Here is a 27,887-nt window from a genome sequence, read left to right as displayed (position 1 = left end):
GTTTCTTCTTTCCCCATATGGATCATCAGTTGTCCTTGCATAGGTTAATGATAAATTCATCCTTTTGCCACTGATTTGCAATACTAGTTCTCTCTATATCAAATTTCCACCTAGGTGTGTAGATTGGTTCTGGAATCTCTGTCCTGTTCCACTGGTCTATAGGTTTATCTCCATGGATCCCTAAGCTGGCACTGTCAATTATATTTGTAATAAGTCTTGCAATCTGATAGGTCAAGTTCCTCCACTGGTTATTATTCCTTAGGTAAAAATTTCTTCAGACTATTCTTTAGTCATAGAGAAAAACCTTATTCATCTAGAGCTCCATCTCCACCCTGTAACATATTTATAATTATTTTTTGCATTTGTCTTCTAACTAATATAGGGCAAGGGGAGAAGAGAAAAAAGTAGGAGTTACAGACCAAATATGCATTACAACTTACTTTGTAGATGGGCTCCGTGTCAGGGCAGTCCTTCAATGCTTAGCCATGCTATTTAAAACTCCGCCTTAGTCCAGAGTTTCCACTCATGTGGAGATTGAAGGCTCACCAGTAGTGGAAGCTTGGGTCTTCTGAAGCTTCTGACATACATCCCAACCTGGCCATGTGTGTGTCATTCCCTGGTTTACATGGAAGCTGTTCAAATCCCTATCCTATATTTATCTCCTTTCCCATCCTCTGCCTTGCCAGACTTCTCAATCTACCCATCGCCTGTTTCCAGTATTTCCCTTGCCCAAGCCCTGCCCAGTACCTATGCCTTTAAATGCTTTGCAAAAGCTGCCTGGGAAAGCCACCCCAGCCCTGGGAATGCTCCAAATTGGGTGAAACAAAGGGAAGTCTTCACACTGGTCATGGAGGAACCTGCCAGACATGTGGAGACCCCAAAGAACAGCTCTTTGAGATTAAGGTCAGTATTGGTCCCTCTGTCACTAGCAAAGGGCATGAGGAGTGTGTATAGTATGGGCTAGTCCTCAAGCTGCAGATCTGAGGGGCACGGGGAGGGGAGTAGAGGCACTTGAAAATGCCACGGCACGCTCTCCCTCCAAAGCAGCAGTCTCTTTCTTCACCAAAATTATCCTCTGGTTGTTAAGTTCTTGATTGGATTTCCGTGTTCTTCAAGAGTTCATTCTGACAGTTTTTGCCAGCTCATTAGTTGCTTTTGAAAAGGGATGGAGCCCGGTAGTTCCTAATTTGCCATTTTTGATGATGTCCCTGCCCCATTAGCCTATTCTTAGCGTCTTTGCTTTTCTGTATCCATTTTAGCAGCAGTTTGTTAAGTTCCATGAAAAATCTGTTTTTTTTTTCAATTAAACTTTTTATTTTGAGATATTTGTAGATTTAAATGCAGAAATAATACAGAGATCCCATGTATTCTTTATGCTGTTTTCCCCATTGGTAACACCTTGCAAAAATATAGTACAATATCGCAACTGGAATAATTGACATTAGTACAGTCAAGATACATAATCATCTCATCACAAGGGCCGCTCGTGTTGTTTCTTTAGAATCACATTCAACTTCCCTCTCGTCTTTACCCCCTTCTTAACCCCTGCTAACCACTAGTCTGATCTCCATGTCTCTGATTTTGTCATTTTAAAAGTGGTGCATAAATGAAATTATATACTGTATTTCCATTCCTTGTCTTATTCTAAGAATCTCCTGTACAACGCTGAATAGAAGTAGTGGTAGAAAGCAATATTGTCACATTCCTGGTTTTAAAGATAATCTGTGTGACTGTTGTCCTAGGTGCTTCTGTAGATATCTTTTATTGCGTTAAAGAAGATCCCTTCTATTCCTGGTTTGCAAAGAATTTTATTCTAAATGGTGGCTGCATCACAGTGAATGCTTTTGCTGTACCTATTGGGGTGATTTTGACTTTGTCCTCTAGTCTTTTAGTATAATGAAGTAATCGCATAGTTTTCTAGTGTTGAATCAACTTCGAATTTGTGAAATAATCACAACTTGGTAATAGCGTATTATCTTTTTTTGTATATTCCCGGATTTAGTTTGTTGCTACTCTTTTTCATGTGAGGTTGGCTCATGATTTTCTGTTTCAAGCTGACTCCTCATGGTTTTGGTGTAAGAGATATGCTAGTCTCACCAAATATGTTAGATAGTATTTCTTCTCTTTTTCATCTCTAAAAAAGTGGGATAATCTGCTTCTTGACAGCTTGGTAGAATGCATTAGAAGGAGTATTTCAAGGAAATGTTTTCCTTTGTGGGAAATTTTTAACTACTTCTTTAGTTTATTGAGAGGGTTCTAAGGTGATTTCGATTTTTCTGGGTCTTTGTGAGCATATTTGGTTACATGGTTTTCTAGAATATTTTCTGTTTCATGAAATCATTCAAATTTACTGCGGTAAAGTTGATATGATAGTTTCCAATCTTTTTAGTATGTGCTGCATCACTAATGAAGTCTCCCTTTCATTCCTCATGTTGTATATATTGCGTTCTTCTCTCTTTCACTTTCTTGATTGCTTTTGTGAGAGATTTGTTCCTTATTAGTCCCAAATATAGAACTAACCTCCCATTCTATTGATGCTCCTCCATATTATATCTTTAACTTTCATTTAGTTGTTTCTGCTGTTATTTTTTGTTTGTTTGTTTCCTCCTATTCGTTTTGTTGTGTTCATGCCTTGGCGTCAGGTTTGCGTGATGTTTTTAAAGCATGACTCATTGAAATTTAGGTTCTAGGTCACCAGCAGATACCTCAGGCTAAAAGTTCATCCAAATCTGAGTGGGAAAAATTAGAGAGGGAGACAAACCACGAGAGACTCCTAACTCTGGGAAACAAGCAAAGGGTTGCAGAAGGGGAGGTGGTGGGGGTATGGGGTAACTGAGGTATGGACAATGAGGAGGGCCCTTGATGGGCTGAGCACTGGGTGTTATACTATATGTTGGCAAATTGAATTTAAATTTTAAAACATGTAAAAAAAAAAAAAACCCAACCCAAACCCCACAATTCTCTTTGACCTCTTGGATTGTTTTGCGATTGGTTCCTGGGTTGTCCTTTATTGCTACAAAAGCTCATTCAGGCATTACAAAAAGGTGTCTTTCATGTTTTGCCACTTTTTAAGCTATGTTTCCCAAAAGAGTTTTCTAAGAAATTGCTCTGCTTCATAGATCTCAAACACCCTCCATGGCCCCTACTATCTGGAAACTGTCCAAATTCCTTAGCACAGTCTTCCGAGGGGTAACCTGTCTTTCATAGCTTTAACTTCCACCAGGTGACTTTCTTTTCTCATTAGAAACTACTTTTTAATTATTCTAGACTCAGATCCGTGTCATGTATTGGTGCTCATTTCCTAATTTCCCTATCCTTGGAACACTGAAGCAACTCTGTTCTATAATATTACTAACAGGTTGTATTGAGATCTTTACAGCACTGGTCAATGTTTGACAAAGGATTGAATTTACACCCACATCTCGGCTGGAGTTTGATTCCATTGAGGGCGAGGAGTGTGTCTAAGACAGAGTAGACATTCAGTGGAAAGAATGGGTATAATTTTGAACTTCTTAACATGAAATACTTAACATATATTTTCACCCTAGTTCCACCTTTGATGCTCTGCCTATAGAAGTAGTTAACCAATAGAGTAATAAGATCCTATACCGACTAGGATTTTTCTTTTCTACAGATTCAAACACCTGTGGCCCAGCTCTTTAATGGTATTAACCAAATTACACCACGCATTTTGGTTGTACCTTTGGGTTCCGGAGTCTAATTGCTTGTAATGAAACACTGGAGTCATAATTTGATGGTCTGTAGGTTTCTCAGCTGTTTCTCTCTATGAGAAAATATATAATGGGATATTTTACACGTGACTGTCTACATTTTATATGCAACACATCAGTGTTGTGTAAATTTTGTGAACAACTTCTATTATCTTTGAAACCACAGAAGCAACAAACAGTTATAATTATAGTCTAAAGAAGCTATAGTGTTTCAAATATGCCTACAGTAGTGGTATTACAATGAGAATGTTCTGTTTGCCTGCAGCTTTCTCTGTGCTCAGTGACATCACAATTATACTAAATTTTAACAGAAACTTCTGTCCTTAAACAGAAACAGCTTGTTTGAAAATCTACGAGTTTTCTTTCTTCTGAATTCTTTGATTCTTCACTGAATAAAAGTGGGAGAAAGAGTAAATATCGTGGCACAACTCCATTCTTTGTTACTTCCCGGCTGGTTTTTACTATCATGGAGTAATAGGTATTCTACTTGGCTCCACATGGGGAATGAATGCACGTTATTTAAAACTTCTTCTGTGCATCTGCTACTTGTCAACTCGTGATCTTCTGATCCTTGAAGATTTGACAGCCCTGTGATTTGCCGTAATGGAATTACTGAAAAGTTATCAACAAAGACGTTGCGATGTAAGAATGCAAAGTAAGTCCTTAGATGTTTAGAGGGAAATGAACTTCAAAAGCAGAGTAGTGGCCGCAAAGAAATACCTGAATCATCCCGTTCTGGGGGCGGTCCTGCATGTCTTTAATTTGGTCATCTGGGAGAGAGGATGTTTAGGTTGCCCTCACTCTTCCTCTGCTGTGACTTATTTTTTCTTTGGCTTATTCATCAACACCTCAAATGGTGTTGAGTACACCTCACGCTGGGAAAGTCGAATCCAAGGCAACTCTACCTGGAAGTAGAAACGCTGCATCCTCCTTCTGCCCTTTCATGCCATTTCTGCCACTGATTATAGCAGAATCCTGCAACCACTCCTTCAAGTGTTCTAGGCCTTTATTTCTTTATTTATAGGTTTTAAAGGTGGGTGAGCTCAGTGATCCTCAAAGCATGGTCCCTGAGCCAGTCATATTAGCATGACCTGAGAACTCCTTGAGGAAGCAAATTCTCAGGCTTTACCTCAGACCCGGAAATTCAGAAACTTTGAGGGTAGTACCCAGTGGTCTGCCTTTGGAGAAGCTGTTTGATGCACATTAAACTTTGGGTTAGATAAACTTTAAAAAACTTCCAACCTTAAACTTCCATGAATCTCTATAAATTTAAGGGTAATTTAGGCCTAAATTGGATGTTAAGTAGGCATTTTCTTCTGCTTGTAATTAAATTTAAAATTTGGATTCCAAACACAGATTTAGAAGCATATGTAAGAAAAAAAAAAAAAAAAAGAAGGCTAAAAGTGTTGTCCAAAAAAATGTAATGACTCTGAAAATCTTTTTGAATATAAGCATTTGTAGAATTTGCCTCCCCTTGACACTGCAGAATGAACTTGGTATTTCTGTCATACATGTATCTTGATGAATATTTCCACTGAATGATCATCACTGTCTAATGGCTGTGATTTCAGAAAAATAATTTAAAATTATTCAGATTTATTGTAATTCATTTCTTATATTTATGGAGGATAACCATTAATAATCTGTTCTACATAAGTGCACATATGGCTAAAATTTTTGTTATTGACTATTTGGGCCTTTGGTCTCCTATAGAGGGAAACGTCCTTGTGTTTAACCACTTCTGTGCTTTATTAGCATATGCTTTACCAAGCAGTCTGTCTGGCTCCATTTTTTATTAGTGTTGAAGAGTTTTGGGTAGTGATTTTGATTTTCTAGGATTGGTATAATTTTATTAGCCAAGGCTTTATTCTTTCCAAGGTCACTGAAGGAAAGAGTTGGAGAATCTTTTCTTCCTAGTCTAAATGAGTTAGTAAATATAAATATGCAACACAGAAAGTAGAAAATCAGTATTTAAAGAAAAATGCAATATTATAGTAAATCTAGAAAGTCAAATAAGAACTGGAAGAAGAGAGTGGGCAAACTATTTTTTATTTTACATTGATGAACTGCGTAGAATCCGAAGACTTGGTCACAATAAAGACTGGCTATATCTCTGCTTAAAGGGAATACAAAGTCAACCCAATGATTTAAAGAGATGAGTAGGGACACCTGATGGCTCAGCAGTTGAGCATCTGCCTTTGGCTCAGGGCGTGATCCAGGAGTTCTAGGATTGAGTCCCACATCGGGCTTCCTGCATGGAGCCTGCTTCTCCTTCTGCCTATGTCTCTGCCTCTCTCTCTCTCTGTCTTTCATGAATAAATAAATAAAATCTTAAAAAAAAATAGAGATCAGTAGATATCACATTTCAGGTGGTTATTTTCATGGCCTATTTCTAGAAACCTGTGAAAAATTATCTATAACATTAATCAGCTTTGTTTTTTTCTTTGCCACTGGACATAACCCAAAGAAGCAAACTAAAAGCATTAAAAAATAAATTTCTATTACAAAAGCAAGTAAAGTGCACAGATACTTTGAAAATGATTCATTTAACACATATTTGTTGAACACCTACTATGTTTTGGCACTGTGCTTAAAAGTGGGGCTAGACCAATGAATAAGAGATTTATGTGCCTTGTCTATCAGAGATTAGGATGTAGTGAGGGATGCCAACATTAAAAAGTGATTATGCAAATTGTAATTAAAAACACAGTCCAATGAATATTATGAAATAGATATATAGACAGCAATGATAATATATAATACAAACATAGCCTAGTCTGGGGATCAGAAAAGACTTTAATACATGTTATAATGATGGTCACTCTGCTATTTGGGGAGTGGAAAGTTAGGGGCAAGAATAAGGTAAAAAAACAGTTAGGTGACCATTGTAGTAATCTAGGTATGTTTCCTGCTATTGCGGAATTTGTGTTGTGATGTAAAGGTTGTGCAGAAAATACAAAAAATGAATAACAAAAACTTGTATAACTGTTGTCTGATTTCCTGTCATTATATAACAAAGCATATCAAAATTTAGGGGTTAAAGACACCAATTTACTATATAAGGTGTCATAGTTCTATGAGTTAGTGGTGCTTAGCTGGTGATTCTTTTTGTTTTTTTTTTTTTTAAGATTTTATTTATTTATTCATGGGAGACACAGAGAGAGACAGAGAGAGAGGCAGAGACATAGGCAGAGGGAGAAGCAGGCTCCATGCAGGGAGCCTGATGTGGGACTTGATCCTGGGACTCCAGGATCAGGCCCTGGGCTGAAGGCGGTGCTAAACTGCTGAGCCACTTGGGCTGCCCATAGCTGGTGATTCTTAATTAGAGTTTCTCATGTGATTTTAGTCATCTGAAAAATCAACCAAAATGGCCTTTTTTACACATATGCCTGATATGTCAATATATCTTCATGTTGCCATCCTTTTAGCAGTGTAACCTGAACTTTTTATTTAATGGCTCAGGGCTCCAAAAGGCAAGAAAACAAAACTGCCAGTCTTTTTAAAGGACTTTTGACTTGGAACTGGCATTGCATCATTTCCACTGCATTCATTTGTTCAAAACATTCATAGGTCACGTCAAAGATTCAAATTGGTCAAAGAACAACTCCACATCTTGATGGAGGGTTTCACAAGCAATGGCGAGATGACTCTCAGTGATCTTTGCCTTTTGTTGTCATGCCCTTGCAGAGTCCTTGTCCATATTGGATAGAGTCACTCCTCTGTAACCAGTAGGATACAGTGGAAATAATGGTCTTCCCAGTTTTGGTCATAAAGGTCTTGGTTCCTATCTTGTTCTTTTGTATCGCTTTGAGGAGAGCTCAATCCTCTTATTGAGCAGCCTTCTGGAAAGGCCACAATGGAGAGAAATTGAAACCTCTTATCAACTCATTGGCCATGGGAATGAGCCAGCTGGAAAATGGAGCACTCAGCCTCAGTCAAACCTTCAGGTGACTGCAGCTCAAGTCATTATTTTGACTATGACTTCGGGAGAAGTCTCAGGCTTGAATGGTCCATCTGAGAGGTTACTGAGTCCTGACCCACAAAATCTTTGTTTTGTGATAAATAGTTTTCATTGTTTGAAGCTATTAAGTTTTGCAGCAATTTGTTATGCAGCGACAGATAAATAACACAGAGATAATTTTTGGAAATAACCTGAGGGCACTGTCTATGATTTTTCCGCTAGTGAATCTCATAGTACCTGACTCATAGTTTAATGGTATCATGAAAGAAAGAAGGTCATGGTAGTGCATTCACTGAACAGCCTTCCCATGGCTGAGCTTCTTGGAATGGAGAGAGGACAAACATACTGAGTGACAGGAAGTGGGATTCTGTGTGCAGGAGAAATGTGGGCTTCATGCAAATATGGGCCACTCAGGGGGGATGTAGATGGTCACTTTCTGGTAAGTGTTTCAGGACTGCTGACAACTCTGACCAGTACTGTAGAAGTCAGAGACTAAAAGCTTCCTGAAGATGATAAAATGATATCAAAGATGTCCTGTTTGTGCATGTGTCTTTTCCTTCTATCACAGAAAGTGATTAAACTGATCAGCAGAAAAACTGATTTGTTCTTCAAAGAAGCTGCTGGTTGCTGCTTAGTGACTTGTGTTCTGCTAGGCTGGCTACCCATGGATTCTGGGTTGATTTGTTCTTACATCTTCTCAGTACATTTATTCTTTCCTTATATCAAAGATAAATGTAAGCTTTATTTTTCTAAGTATTTTGAAGAAATACTGATTGAAAATCAGAAAAGAGCAACAGAGCTAAATATGCATCCATATAAGAAACTCTCAGAACTTCAGAAGTAGTCATAACTAAAATCATTATCCCTGTGTTTTATAGTTCACAACATTTTCCTATATCTTTGAAGCTTTAAAGAATATATCCAAGAGAATGAACCTCACCCATATTTTATTAATATAATTTTGGCATAGTACTTCTGTATATCAGTATTTTTCCAATATATAATTGAGAAATGAAAAATAGTAAGAAAAATTACAGAGTTGAAGTGGGGTTTTCAGTTGGAACATTTTGGAAGAGTCCTCTGGGAGCAAAAGCAGGACTATAAGTGAGATATCCATCTATCTTTCTCATATGTATTATTTTTAAATGGGCTATGTTTAAAAGAAAAATAGAGGCAGGGCTTGAGTAAGAATGCTAGGATAAGAGAGTATTCCAGGAGGGAGAAATAATACGTAAAGTGTCTGGGGACGCCTGGGTGGCTCAGCGGTTGAGCATCTCCCTTCAGCTCAGGACGTGATCCCAGGGTCCTGGGATCGAGTTCCGCATCAGACTCCCTGTGGGGAGCCTGCTTCTCCCTCTGCCTATGTCTCTGCCTCTCTCTCTCTCTCTCTCTCTCTTTGTGTCTCTCATGGACAAATAAAAAAAATCTTAAAAAAAATACATCAGGCAAAGGGAGACAGATGGAATGAGACATATACAAAGGTCAGCAAGTTGAAGTCTTTGACTGGAGCAATGAGTGTGTGCTGAACAACCCCTCCTGTCCATCTGCCTTCTTGCACCACAACTTGTCATATCAGGTTCCCTCCCTGCAGTCTGAGCACATGCATTCTTTTAGATGCTTCCCTGGTTCCTGGAAGGAGGCAATAAAAGCTGTCCACTCTTCCTCAAAATATGCTACTTCCATTCCTTAAATAAAACCTCTTGTGTTGACGTTGGGAGACAGGCTCAGAAAAGGTAAGTGTGTACTGAAATGAGCTCCCTCCACCCAGAGTGAGCTGAAGCAAAGCCTTCTGCATACTGATTTATCAGTGTGGATGAGGCCAAGCAGTGAAGGGAAGAGTTGGGGCCAAGATGAAGTCACACAAATGACACATGCCTTCTGCACAAAGTTTCTGTATTTTTGGATCAAACGACTGCTTTTCAACGTTTGGGAGGATGAACACCATGGTTGTTGCACATTGTTCTTGTTGGATGTATATTTGCTTCAGTATCGTCCAATAAGGACAACTAAACAGCAGAGTAAAATATGCATCCTTTTTTAGTTGTAAAAAATAATATATCCTCTTAGGAGAAAATCTGGAAATACAGAGAAGTACAGAAGAGAAAGAAGAATAGGAAAAAACTACTACCAAGAAAAACACACTATTTGTTTGGTATATTTTCTTCTTTCAGCCCATTTCCTCTTTTTTTTTTCCTATGCATAGTGGTTGACACTTCCCTCTTCCCAACTTTGTAATTGTCTTTTTTCATTTAATTTTATAAATAATTTCCTTATCATTATTATTTGGGTAAACGGCTATGCCATTTTTCATCGTGTGTGAAAATGGTTTCTTAACCATTCCTCTCTTTCTGGATATTTAGGTTGGTTTGATAATCACTGTTGTAAGTAATGTTATGATAAACTTCTTTGTGTACTAAGTTATTTCTGGATTTAGAAATTTCTTAAAGGAAATATTTCTGGAAATTTGATTACTTTTTCAAAGGATAAAAATAGCGTATGCATTACTTTTTGTGATTATATGAGCACTGGCTTGATTTTTTGATGAAGTATATTTCCTCTTTACAATTAATGAATTCGAATCAAGATCCAAAATCATACATAAGACATGGTCCATTTAGACTTGGGCTTGTCTCCAGGCTTCAGAACGTGGTGTCACCACTGTGGTTGTTCTCCTGTGTCTCAAATGCCATTGTGATGCCGTGTGGTTGCAACCATTGGATTGTAGGCAAATACACACAATTCTTCCCTGAGTGATTTCTTAAACATTTCTTTTGTTTTTAAGATTTATTTATTTATTCATGAGAGAGACACACACACACAGAGGCAGAGACATAGGCAGAGGGAGAAGCAGGCTCCACGCAGGAAGCCGGATGCGGAACTCGATCCTGGACCCTGGGATCACGACCTGAGTTGAAGGCAGATGCCCAACTGCTGAGCCACCCAGGCGTCCCACCCCTGGGTGATTTCTTATGTAAGAGAAGGGGTGGGGTAGGGGAAGGAGAATGAAACAATTTTAAAAACAATACCCCAAGATTGTCAATAAGCATTCTTTGCCAAAAATTTTGAAAATTTGAGAAGATACAATAATACTTAGAACATAGAATCCCCTATTTTTTCACTGCCTTAAAAATACAAACATTTTGGAATATGCCCTTCTGATAAAGCTCCACTGAAATTACACCTTTATAGAGTGTTTGCATACAATATGGAAACCTTTATGAACAAAGACATGTTGTTGAAGAGATATTGCTCATCTATTTTCTCCTTTGGAGACTCACCTTTGGTAAATAAAATGTGAGTTCATAGTTTTACTCAGTATACTGTTTTAGATGTTTGCTTTTCCTAACCTTTTATTACCATGTAAATATTTGTATATGTTGTTATGAGTGCATCCTCCTATTAGTTTCAAATTCCGTAGTGTCATAATCTCACAAAAGGCTCAAGTACTGATTATGCCTCAGATAATGTAGTTGTTAATGATCAACTTAATGTTAAAAGCCATTACTGCTCATTGACATAATTCTGAGAACATTATACTGTAGAAGTGCACCTTTTGTGTGGAAACAGAATGACAAAATTGAAATGTTAAAAGTTGAGTGTCTGAATAATAGCCTGTGAAATCATTTAGACAAGACCATTGTTGCCTCTATTGTTCAAAGACTAGAGAGTGACAGGATGAGACAAAAAAGGAGAAACACCACAACGGCTCCACTTGCAGGTTTGAAGGGAGATGGAAAGTAAAGAGGATCCTTATTTGTCTGTTTCCCTCTCTTCCTGGAGGGTCTTCCCCTAACGACAGAGCACCCTCCTCTGGCCACTTGCCAAAAGGGGATGCCTGCCTCATTTTTGATTGGCAGGATAGGAGTCAGGCAGGGAGTAGTTATAAATGCCCTGCAAGGATTTTTCCAATCCAGCGTTGCCTGAGAGTGACCCACACTGGTCCCCCATGACCTCCTCCATGCAGTTGACTCAAGGGTTTTTGGTCATGAACATTTGGAAGTTGGATAGAAAGTTTAGAAAGGCAGTAAGTATACAGTCACCTTTCCAAGCAACCTGTCAGCTCACTTTGGTACTTTGCGACGTGGTGTCCGTTTTCCGTAGTATCTTTGGTCTATTTTTGATCCTGGGAATGGAGGCTAGAGTCTAGAGATACAGAGGATGGTGTGAGTATGCGGTGGTGAGGCAGAGGGATATGGGTGGACCCCCATGCTTATTTGATGGAGCCAGTGGGACCTAAAACAGGGGTGTAATTTCCTCTTAGATCATCTGACTTCACTCTTCCATGCTCAAAGACCTAATTTCTTACCTTGACTGACCATTCACTAATGTCGATATTTGGTCACAACAGCAACCAGGAGAGCGAATATGGATGGATTACAACTAGTTCACTGTCACGAGAAAAATCCAAAGCTTATAATCTGCTTACATTGGGTGAATGACAATTATCTTCATATAATATTAATGTTACTGTAAACTTTATATGTTCCAGGCACCTTTCTAAATGCTTGATGTATATTAACAGGGGCACTTTGCTAAAACAGGCAGTAGAAGTGCACACTGGCTTCAGACTGTCAGGAAAAAATAAGAATTGTAGTATAGTAAGGGATAAAAACTGATATTCATAATGTACTCCAATGTTATTGATTTGTTTTTATTTTTATATTTATTTATTTATTTATTTATTTATTTATTTATTTATTTATTTATTATTTATGAGAGACACAGAGAGAGACAGAGACACAGGCAGAGGGAGAAGCCGGCTCCCCACAGGGAGCCCGATGTGGGACTTGATCCTGAGACCCTCTGGATCACGCCCTGAGCCGAAGGCAGACGCTCAACCACTGAGCCACCCAGGTGTCCCTGTACTCTAGTTTTAAAGAAAATATTAAATTATGATTTAAACAGCTGTTTAGAGAAGTAGAGAAATTTGTTATATATGCTAAAATATTTCTATATAAATGACATTATTATTACTATTTTAATGATTTTATTTATTTATTAGAGAGAGAGTGCACAAGCAGGGTGAAGGACAGAGGGAGAGGGACAAACAGACTCCCCACTGAGCAGGGTGCCCAACTTGGGCTCGAACCCAGGACCCTGAGATCATGACCTGAGGTGAAGGCAGATGCTTAATCAACTGAGCCATCCAGGCACTCCTAAAAGTGAGTTATTAAAAGTACTTTATTTACATTGACCTCTTTAAACTTTTTTTAAAGATAGTTTGAGATTTACAAAGAAATTGCAAAGATAATACAGAAAATTCCCATATATCCCATACCTGTTTTACCTACATTTTACACCAGGATGGTATATTTGTTATAGGTGGTGAAACGATATTTGTACAGTTGACTCCTGAATGATGCAGGGGTCAAGGGTGCCAACGCCCTGTATAATAATTTTTGATTCCCCCAAAACTTAACTACTAATAGCCTGCAGTTAACCAGAGCCTTACTGATAATCTAAACAGTCACTCACATTTATTTTGTACGTTATATGAAACAGAATATTATATTCTTACAATAAAGTAAGCTAGAGAAATGAAAATGTTATTAAGAAAATCATAAGGAACATATGCTTGCAATACTGTGTGTGTTTATTGAAAAGAAAATCTGTGTATAAGTGGACCCACGTTGGTTCAAATCTGTGTCGTTTGAGAGTCAGCTGTACATTACTGTTAATTAAAGTCCATAGTTTATTCAGATTTCCTCTGCTTTTTCCTACTGTCATTTTTCTCTGAATCTTAACCAGGATTCCACGTTGTATTAGTTGTCATGTCTTCCCAGACTCCTCCTGACTGCTACAGTTTTTCAGATTTTTCCTCTTGGCTCTCACACTTTTTCAGATTTTCCTCATTTTTGTTGACCTTGACAGTTTTAAAGGAGTATCGGTCAGGCATTGTGTAGAATGTCCCTCAATGGGGATTTGTTGGATGATTTTCTCATGAATAGACTGAGGTTATGGGGATAATTTGTAATATTACTGAAATGGCTTCCAGTTTTCTGGCATGTTAGTTTTGGGGGGATAGCTCATAACCTGTAATCGGTGGAGGAAATATGTATTTAGGGCTAGGGAGTGTTGAAGATTGGAGTGGTGTATGGGTAAGTCTCAGTGAGTCCACAGGTATAGAAAAGACAAAGACTTTATTTTATTTTTATTTTATTTTTTTTAAGACAATGACTTTAGAAGTCATTCTGAAAATATTCATACCTTCTTTTACTCAGTAGACATAAGCCACTCTGAGCACAGGGAATAAAATTCTGAACTAGTGACAGAAAGTTCACTTTTCAAATTGCCATGAAGGCTTCCATTTAAATCTGTATTTTTTTTCTCCCAAGTATAGATGGAGATTTATAAATATTTAATAATGCCATTCTATAACACAAGCTCAGTTTTCCCTAATAACAAATCCAATAGACTTTAAAATTCTTGGTTACACATACTCTTTTCTCATATACCTTCCCAATCATTAATTATATAAGATTTCTGCTTTAAAAACATTTATGAAAGACTGCCTGCATTCGACTTTATACTCTTTATCAAAACTTTTTATTTTAAAATAATTTTGAATTAAAGAGAAGTTGCAAAAATGACCATGACCATAGTACAATGATCAAAACCAGAAAATTCACATTGGTATGACACCTTTTGCTAACCTTACAGTCCATATTTAAGTATCACTTGTTTCTCCATGATCCAATCCAGGATCCCACATTGTATTTAATTGTGTCGGGTTATTGATTTTTTTTCCCACTCTGTGACAATTCCTCAGTCTATTCTTGAGTTCTATGATGTTGACTTTTTTTAAAGAACATTTTGATGGGCTGTTTTTTTTTTTTTCGTAGCATGTCTCTCAATTCCGAATTGACTGATGTTTCACAATGATGAAGTTGAAGTTACGCATTTTTGGTAAGAATATGCTACAAAAATGAGATTGTATTCTCAGTCATCATACTGAGGTGTATCGATGTGGATATGACTCATAACTGGTAATATTAACCTTGATCACTTGGTTAAGGTAGTGTTTTTCTGGAGTTCTCCCTCATAAACTTACTATGTTTTTCCATTGTAAGCAATAATACTTTGAGACTATGCAAATACCTTTTCTCATTATTCTTTTTGCATGTCCCTCTATCTCATCTTTTGAAGGGTACAGATCAATGTCAAAAATCAGTCCTGTAATTAATTAATTCCTTAGAAACAGGCTGATACTTGAGATTTTTTTCCAACAGGCATTAGTCTGTTGTTACTTAATGCATTTATAAAATTCATAAATTTAATAAATTAAATTAAACTCTGGGGGAAAACATAAGTTGACAATGGGAACAAGAGGTTCCATAAACTGTACTTGAAATAAGCAGTAGAAAAGCCAGAGTACAACAGAGCGATCCTGCAGTTAGTTGAGTGTGTACCCACCACACACTGGTCCAGGTACCTGTCAATTCCAGGGAGTTCATATTCATCAACATTTAACTCTTTTGGTTCTCAGAAGTAGATTTTTAGTCGGCTTTTTTTTTTTTTATTTTTTAGAATATGCTATTCTGCTCCCAAGAATTCTATTCTGATGCCACTGGGAAGAGTTACTTTAGAATCAGGCCCACTTACCACTGATGAATTAGGATGCATTAGCAGTAACTGCATGGGATCCTAATTAGGAAAGGACAAACTGCTTTGGGAAAAAGTAGGTCTAAGTCTTTCTTTTGTGATGCAATGACATTATTTTCAAAGTTAATATTTTTATACCAGCCTTCCATTTGAATTCGCCATCTCCTTTTATTTAATACTCTGGATATTTGCTCCAACTATCACTTTCTCTGCTGCATTATCTCCATTTACAACAGAGTTGACTTGGGTCCGTTTTTGCCCTGTGTCATCCCTCTTCCCCCAAGGCTTCTAGTCTGTCAGCCCCAAGTGTTTTCTTGACTGCTTATAATTAACTTTACCTTTTGAATGTATTTTTTTTGATAGTTTTTACTAATTTATTTATATTCAGATGCTACCTCCGGGTTATTTATTAATGTATTTATATGTTGTCATGTCCCTCAGCTGATCCCCAAATGGCCAGTTTATTCATGCATTTGCTTCATTCTGTGTAAGACAAAACAGAGGGGCTAGGTTAGGTAGGAAATGCAAAGACAAAGCAGTCAGATTCCTGCTTTCACAAAACTCATCCTGTCAGAGAACATTTTCAAGATAGTGTCTTTTCTGAATCTGGACCAGCTTTTGAACGAGACCTCAGGTTATTGAGAAGCACGTTATGTGTTTTAGAATCCGTAAAATGCACCCCAAGAGGATTTCAAAGATTGCATTCTAGGGGAGAAGGAAATTATCAAGTTTTATTTGTCATTATTCAACTTGGTAGAACAGAAAGGTAGGTGTGAGTGAGGAAGCCCAGACAGTGAGGGAGGGGACAGGGCAGCAAGGGAGAGAGAGAGTGCAGGGGGCAGGGGGGCCGTAGCATTGGCTGGAAGAGAATCCAAGTTGTTGGGAAGCAAAGGGAATTTCAGAAGGTGACCAAGAGTTCTGTGGACGGACACAAAGGAGAAGCAAATGAAATTCACTTGCCCCCTTTGACGAGGCGGAAAGAAATAGCCTCAGCTTATTTGTGTGCTTCTGAACCCTGGTTCACCCACCACTCATTCAGAGGCTGTGGGAAATCCAGATGCAGTTGTTGTTCTCATAGAGCTACATTAGGAACCGATCCAGCCCCTGCTAGCGTATCAGGAGGCTGCGTTGGCAGCAAACAGATCCACTCCTAATGTAACTTGAGGGGAAAGCTTAATGCCTTTGCGCTGCCATTTGAATTTTTTTGTTTGAAAGAGCATATAGATTATTTATAGTCCACCAAATAAACCTGAGGGTCTTTTAATAAACTCATAGATTATGTTGCTCAAAGGAGTTTATTGAAATAATATCTGAATTCGCCCGTGACAATGACATTCCATAAGAGTTTATGACTCCATCCCGTTGGAATAGGATTTCCCACCTTACCCCAGGGTATCTGCGTATCATTTCAACAAAAGGAAGATGAAAGAGTGACTTTAGGTCACTATACCAGCTTCTCTCATATTTTTTGTTCCCCCTCAAAAACAAAAACACAGATCCAGGCAGGTAGGGGGATAACTGATAAAACTGGGAAGATCCCAACCAACTGGCTTTGAAAGGAGGTAAGTTTAAACCCTTTGATTAACATTTCTGAGGGAAAATGTGAGTTTTTCTGGTCAGCATATCAGGGGTTTAGGGAGTTTGGCTTGGATCTGATTCAAGAAAGAGGAACAAGAATGTAAAAATCCATGTCATTATAGCCAGAAGCTTTGATTCCAGCTACATTTATTTATTCTCAGATGCATCTGAAGTGTCTGAATGTGTGGGGTTATCATTCACACCACTCACATCACCACCGGACCTTACCCCCACACCCCCTTCGGGGACTGTTTCGCCATCTCTTTCTGAATTATGGTTGTTTTTCTTTCCTTAAAATTAAACCACTCCATTACATTGGATTGCTTGAAGTCCAAAATTTTAAACAGTTCCCAATCGTTTTTTTGCCCATTTTACCTTTGTATTTTCCCCTTACAGTACTTTGACCCCAAGTTCTCCTCTTCTCTGTCAGAGGGCTCTCTCTGCTCCAACTGTCTCTTCAAATCTCACGTCTCACTTGAAATTTCATTTAAAATTTCTAGCCCCTCCCTGTATTCCTTACTCATTTCTCCCTCAGCTGCCATTTATTTAACTTTATAGTGACATTTTCTAACTCCATAAAGCCTTCTGAGGTAACAACTTTTATAAAACACACATGATTCTATTGTATTTTTTTTTCCCAAAAGAGAATGTAGCCAGGAAAGAACAATGGAGAATTGTTTTCTTCCAAATAGGACAAATTAAATAACAAAGTCAGAGAAAACTTAGAGTGAGAAGGAATTAAAAAAAAAAAATCATCTTGTCAAGGCCCCTCATTTTATAATGAGGAAACTGAGTCCAAGTAAGGTGGAGTCATTTTTCCAAAGTGATATGGCTCATGTAGACAAGGATGGAGTTGGGCTATCCCTTCTCCCATTCCAGTTTTCTTTCCATTCCACCATATTCAGATGTTTGCTTTGAACCAGAAGTGATTCAACCATAACAGTTCACTTGGAGGCTTGATTTCCTGAATGGTGGCATCTACTCAATAAATATTACTGAGGACCCACTGTAAGCAATATTTAGGCACCGGGAATGTACAATGAATAGTTCCAAGTCCCTCCCCAACGGAGTTCACATTTAAGTGAGGGAGATCAGGGATAGATAAACACAAAGACTATGTAATGCCAGTTAGAGAAATGAGCTGTGAAGAGAAGTAGAGCAATATTGGAGACTAGAATGTGAACAAAGGAATGAGTGTAGGTTTGAGGTAGAAGGGCCAGGGTGGACTTCTCTGAGGTGGTGATATGTGCGCAGAAGTCTGAATGAAGTAAAGACAGGATTCATGAGATCAGAGAGGAAAGAACTTTGTAGGCGAAATGAAGAGGAAGTGCCAAGCTCTGGAGTCCAAAAGGCCGGTGAGACCTTTATTACACATACAAATGAGTTCCCTTTTGAGGATACCGGGCGTAGCTTTCAGATGAGGTTGTAGGGCTTTTTGTATGCATCAGTGGACTAAAATGAAGAAGCCTTGAAACCTAACAGTCGGCCTTCTTAGGGACTGAATTGTACCATATTCACCAGTTGTCCATCTCGCTTGTTCTTTAACTCACTTTAATTGTAGGAAGTTAGGAAATGGGGCATATCTTTCCCACTACGAAGACACATCGCTAAACAGAACCGTCCTCAGATGTACGTTTAGCTTTTAGTTAAGTGGCTCTGTCAAAGGGACAGATTATCTAATTGGCAGGACCAATGGCTTCTTTGGATTGGAGTCCTGGCTTTCCAGATCGCACCCCAAAGGGAATGCCAGAGGAGACTCACGAGGCCGGTGATCTGCTTCATAAAAAGAGAATCAGTGCAGGGGCAGTGAGAGGAGCTTTGGGTATGAGTGGCTCCTGTTTTTGGAAACCTGTGCTCTGGGATCCCCAACCCCCTAATAAGGAAAAGGCTCACCCATTTTGACCTTTATGGCCTGTTGCAAAGTCATTGCTGAGCTATTATTTGAGTAGCTTGAGGTAGAATAATGTTCAACTCAGCTTCCTGGAGCTGCATTTGAAATGCAATTAATTGACTGCTGTTAGTTGTCAATTAACATTTATTATCAATTAGTTCATCAAATTGATTAGTTGGCAGGACCTTAAAGTCTAAATGCACTCCTTTCCATTATAAATATGTCTATAAGAGTAAAAGCTACTCACTAATTGATGTCAAACTGGAATTGCTTATGTCGGACTTGACTCTTGTCCATATTGCATTTTAAAATCTATATCAAGTGAACTTGGATAATACGCATAAGGTTCATACTTTCAAAATGTGCATGTTTTGGGGGGGGGGCGGCAAATGCTAAATATGCCAGGTGCAAACTTAATACCGATGTCAAAAGTGAGATTTAATAGGACTTGTTATTTCATATTCACATGTCTGGAATGATCTTACTTTGGAAAAAAACACTGTGTTTCTCGGTGTTGCTGAGATTTTGATCCACTGTCTATGTCAGTTTTAACACTTTGTGAGTCCACTAACAGGACGTGAGCTCTCAATAACTGTCTGGAGGAAGGTAAAATATGAGTGTGTACAATTTGCAACTCCTCCTATTTGAAAGACAGGTACGTATCTGTTCTTTATCACCCCTCCCACAAAAAAAAAAAAAAAAGTTTTCTAGGATGTACTAGCGTTCTAGAATATTCTGCATTCCATCCATTATCTAAATACTAATTAATAGATTTTGAATTCCCTCTTCTATCCCTTCCCTTAGTAAAACAACCAAACCAAACCAAAACGAACAAAACCAGATATGCCATCATTTACAAAGACCCAGTTTTAATTTATTTTTTGTGTGTGTGTGTGGGGGGGGAAGGAAGCATACAGACAAATGTTTAGCCTTCAGCATCTGAAATTTTGTCTTATCTTTTGCACACCTTAGGACGAAGCATGGAACAAAACTGTGTGTCTCCCTGTTTTACAAAACACAAGATACCTAAAAGGGAGTATTCATTTTTATTGCCTTTGTGCAAAAAGATAATTCCTGCCTCCTCCCATCCCAAATTGTGACCTAAATATGGCTGAAAGACACAACATGTGACCTGCTTAGCACTGCCTGCCATGGCCTCGAGCCACAGCAGGAACTCTATTAGAGGGAACAGCACAGATGCTACCAGATGGCCAACATATTGTCCAGAGATGACCCATGTATAATTGCAGAAAGTTCAATACATTCAGGTTTTTGAATTTAATTGCATTGACCACCTTACCTACTGCTGCTGCTGCTTTAATTTAAGGTGGAAACATAGTTTAAGTGAGACTGAGGGAACTCCTTACAGTGTTGTCTTTCTGCCTTTTGCCAAGCACCAAATTGCCTAAAGATGTGATTCCAGGTGTTCCCTCCTACCTGAACTATGAGCAGTTGAGGGCATATTTGCTTGGCCTCCGTTATTTGGATTAAGAGTTTTGCTTTTCAACCAACTTGGCAACAGATAACACACATGTGTGTATTTTCGTGTGTTTTCAAGAGGGTTTTTGGTGGAGAGAGATGACAATGGGGTGAAAGTGTGCATGCATTGTCACTTTAGCCTTCTCTGGTTCCTTATGCAAAAAGTTTGTTCAATTTCAGTTGCTTTGCCACCCCCTCTCACCTCACTTCAGCCCTAACAATGTGAGCTACCAGTGGGTGATCTGGTCCCCATGGATTTATATTTCTAGTAATATAATTTTTTGAGGGGGGCGGTGGATATTACATTTATTTTGATGTCAGCACAGATATATAGTCACTTAAAAATAAAAACCTAGACTCTAGTTCCTATGGACTTTGAACCTTTTTTCTCTGAAGAGAGATGGCAATTATATGTTATATAAAGATAGAGAACTATTGTTTCAGTTTCCTCTTGCAGGCTGTTATTTCTTAAAATGTTTCTGCTAAGCAAATGTAATCACGATGGCATGCGTTATTAATTCAAAATAGCTTCTCAAATGGCTCAAGCTCTGGGATGGCAGCATGTCTGTTGCGATGTCATTTGTCATAATTCTTTGCTCTTATATAGTGCCTTTTCTCCAAGCCACTCACATACTACATTTGCTTTGTGTCTATATTCAAGACAAAAGATAAATCCTTATTTCGTTAGAACTTTCCAATCTACTGCATCTTTTCATATTTACACTGTAGACCATCTACTGATAGATCTGATTGGTTTCCCTGATATGTCCTGGAAAGAGAATTCATGAAATAGTCAAGGAAAATTCTATTCCTTTGCCATAATCTGATTTGAGGATGGATTTTATGGTGGAAGCCATTTTATAATGCATTCGATGATGTTTTTCTGACACTTGTCATCATTAATTACGCTTTACAAAGCCCAATTTCTTGTTTAAAATCTGAATCCAAATCATTTATACCAAAAGAAGTACATTTTAAGGGCTTCAAACAACGTTTGATTTTTATAAGAATATATTCTCGTGAAAACGGTTAAATGTAGAGCACTGTGTTAAACAAAAAAGCAATAATCACAGAATTAAAAGGATTTCCTAAGTTACTGTCTTATGATTTGGACTTGCTGATAAGCCTTTCAGGATGTCACAAACCTGATTGGGTAGTGTCCCTTTAAAAGCAGAATGGCAACTGCTGTCAAAATGGAATGCACCCCCAAAACTTGCTGTTTATTCATATCCCAGTTAAAGCTGAAACAAACAACTGAAACTAATCACGCTTGAAGTTGGGTATCGCCTTTGTGAGCTTTATGAGCCTATTTTTCTGAAATTAGAAATTGCCTGAGTGAAATGTTTCTAGCTAAACTGCTTTCTACTGAAGTCATGATTTTTACAGTCAGATAAATGCCCCTTAAGCTCCATTTATGTAAGCGTCAGTGACATCCAGTGGCTAACAGGCTGATCACAAGCGCGTCTCCCCGCAGTCTGAGGGGCCCACGGTAGGAAGACGGCATCGGAATCCACCCTACATTTTGATGGTGCTGTTTCTACTCAAGAAAGTTGGTTTTATCAGATGTGGTCCTCTGCTCAGGATGACTAAATATTCCACCGAACTTTGAAATAGCAATGACAGAAATGAGACTTGAAAATTGGAAAATCCAAATGCACGTAGGGGCTCCCTAGGAAAATACCATCCCTTGGAAAACATAATCAGCATCCCCGCTAGACTCGAAGCTTGAAACTCTGCAGGTGTTATTTAGAAATGGTTACTGGGGAGCCCATGCAGCTTTAAGTTCTTCAAAGAGGACTTGTAAATTATGGCCAGGCTAGTTCATTATGCAGAGTTGGATGATGATGCTGCCGCTAATGTTTCAGACACATAGGCCTCACAGAGTAGTCCACCTTAATTTGAAAAAAGGTATTACTTGCCATAATGTCAGCTACATAAATTTATTTGCAGACAGTCAATTCATATTGATCATAACCCGACCTTCCGATGACCTTGAAGAAAGGTAGTCTGTGACGGGTATAGATATTGGGATCAATACCAGAGTGCAATCGACTACACCTAGTTACTGATAAATGAAGTAAAAAAGGTACACTATTGTCAGAGACAAAGATAATAACAGCTCATTTAGTCAACTACTTGTAAGGGTTTACTATTGATACACGTAGTTTTAATGACATCCTCGGGCGTTTCTCAAATGGCAGAAAACAATCGGGTGCAGAGTCGCTGAGCACATTAAGTAGAAAGAATCATTATTTGCCAAGTCCAAATAATAAATTCCATGATATTTATGTCAACATGGCTGAGAACTCGGGCACTCTGTGAGCCGCACGGAGATAGCCCATTATTCCAACAGCATGGGCTTGTTTCACCTCAGCTTTCTTCTCCCCATGCCAGGTCTTGTGAAACGAAGCACCCTATTACGTGGGAACAAAGCCTCCAGGACCACACATTGTACGTTAGTACTACCCTCTCTTGCCCACTTGCAGCAGAATTAGCTCGCCTAGCCACAGGTATAACCAACCGTAATCATGAGGAAGAGAGCATTTGGTCTCTGCACATCTGCTCCACGTTGCTGCATCCCCCTCTGCTACGGAAAGTTAAAAGAAAGGATGTTAACAGAAATTTCCCCCAATTGTTCCTTTCTCTTTGCTGGGAATTCCACCGAGCGAGCACTTGGCAAGTTGAGCAGAACCTAAGTAAATACAGTCCATTGGCAAAATGGTAACAGGTTGTGCAGCTTAATTGGAGGAGAGAAGTTCAGGAGCCAGCCCGGTGTCTGTTGCACCCAGTTGGTAAATTGTGCCTGTGGTGAGAACAGAGTGATTTTGTAGTAAGCTCATTTTGGGTAACTAGTCAGCCTGCTACTGTGAGCCAAGAAATATGAGGATTTGGTTTCAGCGTGTGTTTTTTCTTTTTTCTTTTTTTTTCCAGTGTAAAATATATTTCTATATCTTGAGCTTTGTTTATCTTTTTGCCAGTATAATTTTAAGAAATGAATGCCGGCAGTCTGATATTGTCTTCCTCGGGGAGGGAAATGCTAAGAGACATTTGTGGCTAGTAAAACCTGCAAACAGAAGGAAAGGGCTCTGTTAGCATAGACTCCACTTGAATGTTTTCCCTGAATGCTTAAGTTTCTAAGTTGATCCCTGCAGTTAATCTCCTGGTCACATTTCTCGAGCCACACGCTTTTTTCACACGGTCCTCCTGCTTTTCGTGCCATGGTATCATTTGCTATCTCCTTTTGCCTCTTAGACGCTCATGAAGCTATTTATTAATAAACTGGTGTTTTCAATACAGCGCTGCATCAATAAACCTCCGAGTGGTTCCGTTAGTCAGCATTCTGGGAAATCCTATGCTATATTGAAGAACTGTAAATCTCCATTATTGCTTCCCATAGCACAAATAAAGAATCCCCTCTTACCTCCCTTGACATCCTCTGCTAATTTTTAAGGGTGACTGCAGACGCTCCCATAGTCACTCTGAGATGCTGAACTTTGTGTTTAGCAGGAAGGGGGGCAGCTGAAGACACCCTGACGCACCTATAATCAAAAGACATGCTAATTTGAGGTATTAAGAACCAAATTACTTCGGTTTCTCTTTAGTCTTCACTTTTCCTGAAACCTTTAACTAATCTGATGGGACAGGCGAATTCTGGACTTCAGAAGCTTCTGTTCAGCAGCTGTGTTAGCTGATTTGCAGTGTGTTATTAACTGACACGAAGAAAATATCAGTAATTAGGAAGATAAGAATAGACCCTTATATACCTTTTTTGGTATCAGACAGAAGGAGTAGGGCAATCTTTGTTTATACCAACTAAAAAACTTCTGGTATTTACTACCTAAGACAAGGGGAATAATTACATTTCTGCACCACTGGAAGAAAGCGTTGGGCCAACGAAAGGTGTGGCTTCTTTCTATTTATATGGTTTCCCCAAGAGAAAGCACAGTGGAAGTTTGAAGATGGGAGAGCGCCTACAGCGAGGGCTGGCAGCCTGGAGGAGCTGTCGGGGAAACTGGCTTTGACGATGGGGCTGGATTTCCTCGAAGGGTCCCTTTGAAAGTTGCAAGTGCTATATATTTGAAAAGCCAAGTTTTAGTATTGCTAGAGATGCTTTCAGGAAAGCAGGCTTAGGAATCCTAACAAACCTTTCATGGTAATATCCCAGAAGTCCCTGATCACGCTGGGACTGGTGCCTTGATATTTGGCATCTTTAGCTTGCTTGGTAACAGGTTCCCTCTTTTTGGGGGGTGCCTCAAGCACCTCTACTCTGCATTTGGGGTTGTCCTGCCTTGCCCGTATCTGCTGCTCTGGCGCTGGGCTCTGACAAGGCACTAAGTCATTAGGGGCACAGGCCTATACCCCCCTCCGAATCAATTTTGCAGCTCACTTTCTACTTTGTATTCTAATTTCATTTTTCATTAGCATATCCACTGAGAACGGGGAGTCCTGAGCTGTTGCCAGGGCTCTTTGAGTTTCCTAGCACCCAGCTGCTCTCTGCTGACTCCACCTGGGCTAAGCCACCTTAGTTCTTCTCTGGCCTGCTAATTGGCTGCTCTTGCACCGTCCTTGACCAAAATTATGTCTTCAAGATCTTGTTTTAGTTCTCTGTGCTTCTTTGCCTCTTTTCAGGATCTTCTCTGGTCCCTGGGATTCTAGGGTGTGCTACAGAGGCATCCCACAAGGGCTGTCTTTTGGGCAGTGTCCAGTCTTCCAGATCGTTTCTAAGTTCCCACCTCCCTATTACAATTTCAGTATTTTATTCAGTCAAAGTGATTGTGTACGTTGGATTGCCTAATGATAAATTCCTGGTGGGTAAGTGGATTATTCTATTGGATCTAGGTGACATTTACATTTTACATAGGGATGATGAGAAGCCTCAAAGACTTTCTCAACACTGAGGGGGTGGAGGGAAGAGATTATTTTAAGACATTGGTGTCTTTTAGTAGCAGTCCTTGAATGACACCCTAGTCCAGATATGTGTAAGGCCGGCCATCTGTAGCATGATGTCCCAGTAGGTCTACACGTGCTCCCGTAATTGCATTCAGAACAGCAGCAGCAACAGTGGAGTGGATTATAACTGAAGGCCACAGACAGGCATTCCAGACGCGTGCCATTTGATTTAGATTCTGAATCTCACCAGATTCCCACTAATACCTCCATTCAATAACCTCAACTAGCTAGAAGTATGTCCTAAATTGTACCTTCTGGTAACTCAATATCAGTTTGAGTAAATGGAGTTCCTTTGCTGGGGGCCCTTCACTCTGACAAGGATACGTCATCTTTGGTGAGAGACAAGATACTGAGGAGAGATAAACCCTCAGCTATGTTGCTCATCCTAGCCATGCCAACCAAGTGGGAACACCCAGCAGACATGATCGTTTTTCTACAGCTCAAAGCATTAGTCTTTTGGTAGCCCTGAATTCTGGGGCTGAAATCGCAAATATTTTAAGACATAAAGAACTTTTTTTTTTTTTTTTTTTTTTTTTTTAAGGTAGGTCTTCCATTTGTCGTTAAGTGAGGTTGTCCTTCGACGAAAAATGCCTTAGGTAGATCTTCTGCTAGGTTCTACCTGCAGAAAAAAATACCTTAGATGCCTTTAAAAGGACTGCAAAATTGCAAAAGCAATAACATTGTACCATATTAATTAATTTTGAATTACAGCCAAACTCTTATATAAGTGCATATGATATTCATGGTAAGGCCAAATTAATTCTTTATGATCAGTGCTATTGTAATCAATACTAAATGAATTCATAATGATAAGATACTTAAAATAAAGAGTTACCACAAAAACAATAAAAAGACCATCATCATCCAAGCTTTAGCACACTAATAAAGTATTAGCTCAATAAGCTGGTGCTATCTGTGACAATCAATGGCAGATACTTAATTTATTTCTGCTTGCCCCTGTCTTGCTTTTCCTGTAAGGGCTGTGTAAAAGCACCATCCTTTGAGTCTACTGTAAATTGTATAGCACCAAAGAAATGCAGTATGCTTCTTATTACATAATTTTGCTGTAGTATTTACTTTACATGTCACCTCTCTGGCAAAGAACTCAAGGTATATTATATACACCTATTTACATTCCGAGTGAATTTTTTTTATGGTTTTATTTTTTAATTTTTAAAAAGATATTATTTATTTATTTATGAGAGACAGAGACAGAGACACAGGCAGAGGGAGAAGCAGGCTCCATGCAGGAAGCCCGACGTGGGACTTGATCCCAGATCTCCAGGATCACAGCCCAGGCTGAAGGCGGTGCTAAACTGCTGAGCCACCAGGGCTGCCCACCAAATGAATTTCTTTTGCCTCTGTTTCCTCCCTAGGAGAGTCATCTCATCTTTTTTTCTTAATCTTTTCTTTCTTTTCTTAATCTCCTCTCTCTCTCTGTCTCTCTTTCTTTCACTGATGGGGATATTTACAGTGTGTATGGGATAAAATCTTGAAGGTGGCTAAACTGGTCTCTACATATTCACTTTTTCATTTCAGCTCTGTGAAAAGACATTGTACAGTTGGAAAGTAGTCGCTCTATGACATCTGTCCTTTAGCATACATCAAAGAATCAATCAATCCTGAAATTAAGAAACAATCAGGATTTTCTGTATTTCCTCCCTTCCTCCCTCTCTGCCTTCTCTCCTTCTATTGTAGGCACTATTTTGAGTATTTTCCATACGTAAGGTATATGCTAGGTCCTAGGAACAGAAACAGAAACAGAAAAAAAAAAGAGAAAAAACCTCAAACCAACCATAATCTTTATTTTCCAGCTTTGACAGAGTCATGGAAAGAGTACTGGGTTGCTGTCAGATTAGGGCCAGATCTTAGCTCTTTCACTTTATTTGCTTTTTGATCTTAGGCACTACTTTAGAGAAAAATTCCATATCAAATTCCTCTTTCTTGGGAACATGGAAAGCTGCAGTTCCCAGCAACCATGCCTTTGAATAGGATTGGGTGACTAGTTCTGACCAATGAATTATATAGAGAGATTATGTGTGTCACTTCTGTGAAGTGAATGAAACACTCCTATGTAACTCTCTACTTCTTTCTTTACCAACTTATAAGGTAGCCGAAGTTTGAGGTGCCAGAGCTACAAAATGAAAACAATCCATATTGCCGAGCCATTGCAAAGAGAATGGCTGCCATGAAGAGGTAGCCCAGACTGTGTGACTTTGTTTCTTTTGGAAGTACTTGTTACTGCAGCATAAGCCTGATCTATTCTAACTAAAACAGGTATCTGACTTCTCTGAGCATCAGTTTCTTTACCACAACACAGGAACAATATATATTTTTTACCTACATATCAAGTTACTGAGAAAATCAGATAAGCTAGCCAACACACAACACACAAACTATTTAAGTCAGAATTATGCAACGGTTGGCTGAGTCTACTCTGGATCCCAGAATTAAAACTCTGACAATTTCGTAAGATTCATTTGGCCCTGGTATCTGTCTCTTATGATATCAGGAGATGTTGTTTAACAAAAGATTTTTTTTTAAGTGATTTGTGGAAGATAATTAAAATTCAGTCTCTGTAAAGGGAGTCCTATGTGAATCACCTCTATGGGGTCTGATACCTGCTTCCCATTACTCTTTCTGAAGGCCTGCATACTTCTCTGGTCTGGAGCTTCATGAGTGAGTGCTACATTCT

The 27,887-nt window shown here is 38.9% G+C and overlaps 1 long non-coding RNA gene across 2 annotated transcripts in view; it reads left to right on the top strand.

Annotated features, from left to right (window-relative positions):
* The first annotated feature begins 538 nt into the window (after nucleotides 1-538).
* Nucleotides 539-27,887, top strand: part of LOC125753051 (uncharacterized) — a 46,225-nt gene continuing 18,876 nt past the window's right edge. The window contains exons 1-3 of one of the 2 annotated variants that reach the window (XR_007403940.1): nucleotides 539-903; nucleotides 12,695-12,854; nucleotides 14,535-14,598. This is a non-coding gene — a long non-coding RNA (uncharacterized LOC125753051). Of the gene's footprint in view, nucleotides 904-4,068; nucleotides 4,387-12,694; nucleotides 12,855-14,534; nucleotides 14,599-27,887 lie in introns of those variants that run through there. The other variant, XR_007403939.1, reaches the window with a different exon arrangement.

Source organism: Canis lupus, chromosome 19 (genome assembly GCF_003254725.2).
Source record: "Canis lupus dingo isolate Sandy chromosome 19, ASM325472v2, whole genome shotgun sequence".
Taxonomy (NCBI): domain Eukaryota; kingdom Metazoa; phylum Chordata; class Mammalia; order Carnivora; family Canidae; genus Canis; species Canis lupus.
The sequence above is the reverse complement of the archived record's forward strand: the minus strand, read 5'-3'. Positions and strand labels throughout refer to the sequence as shown.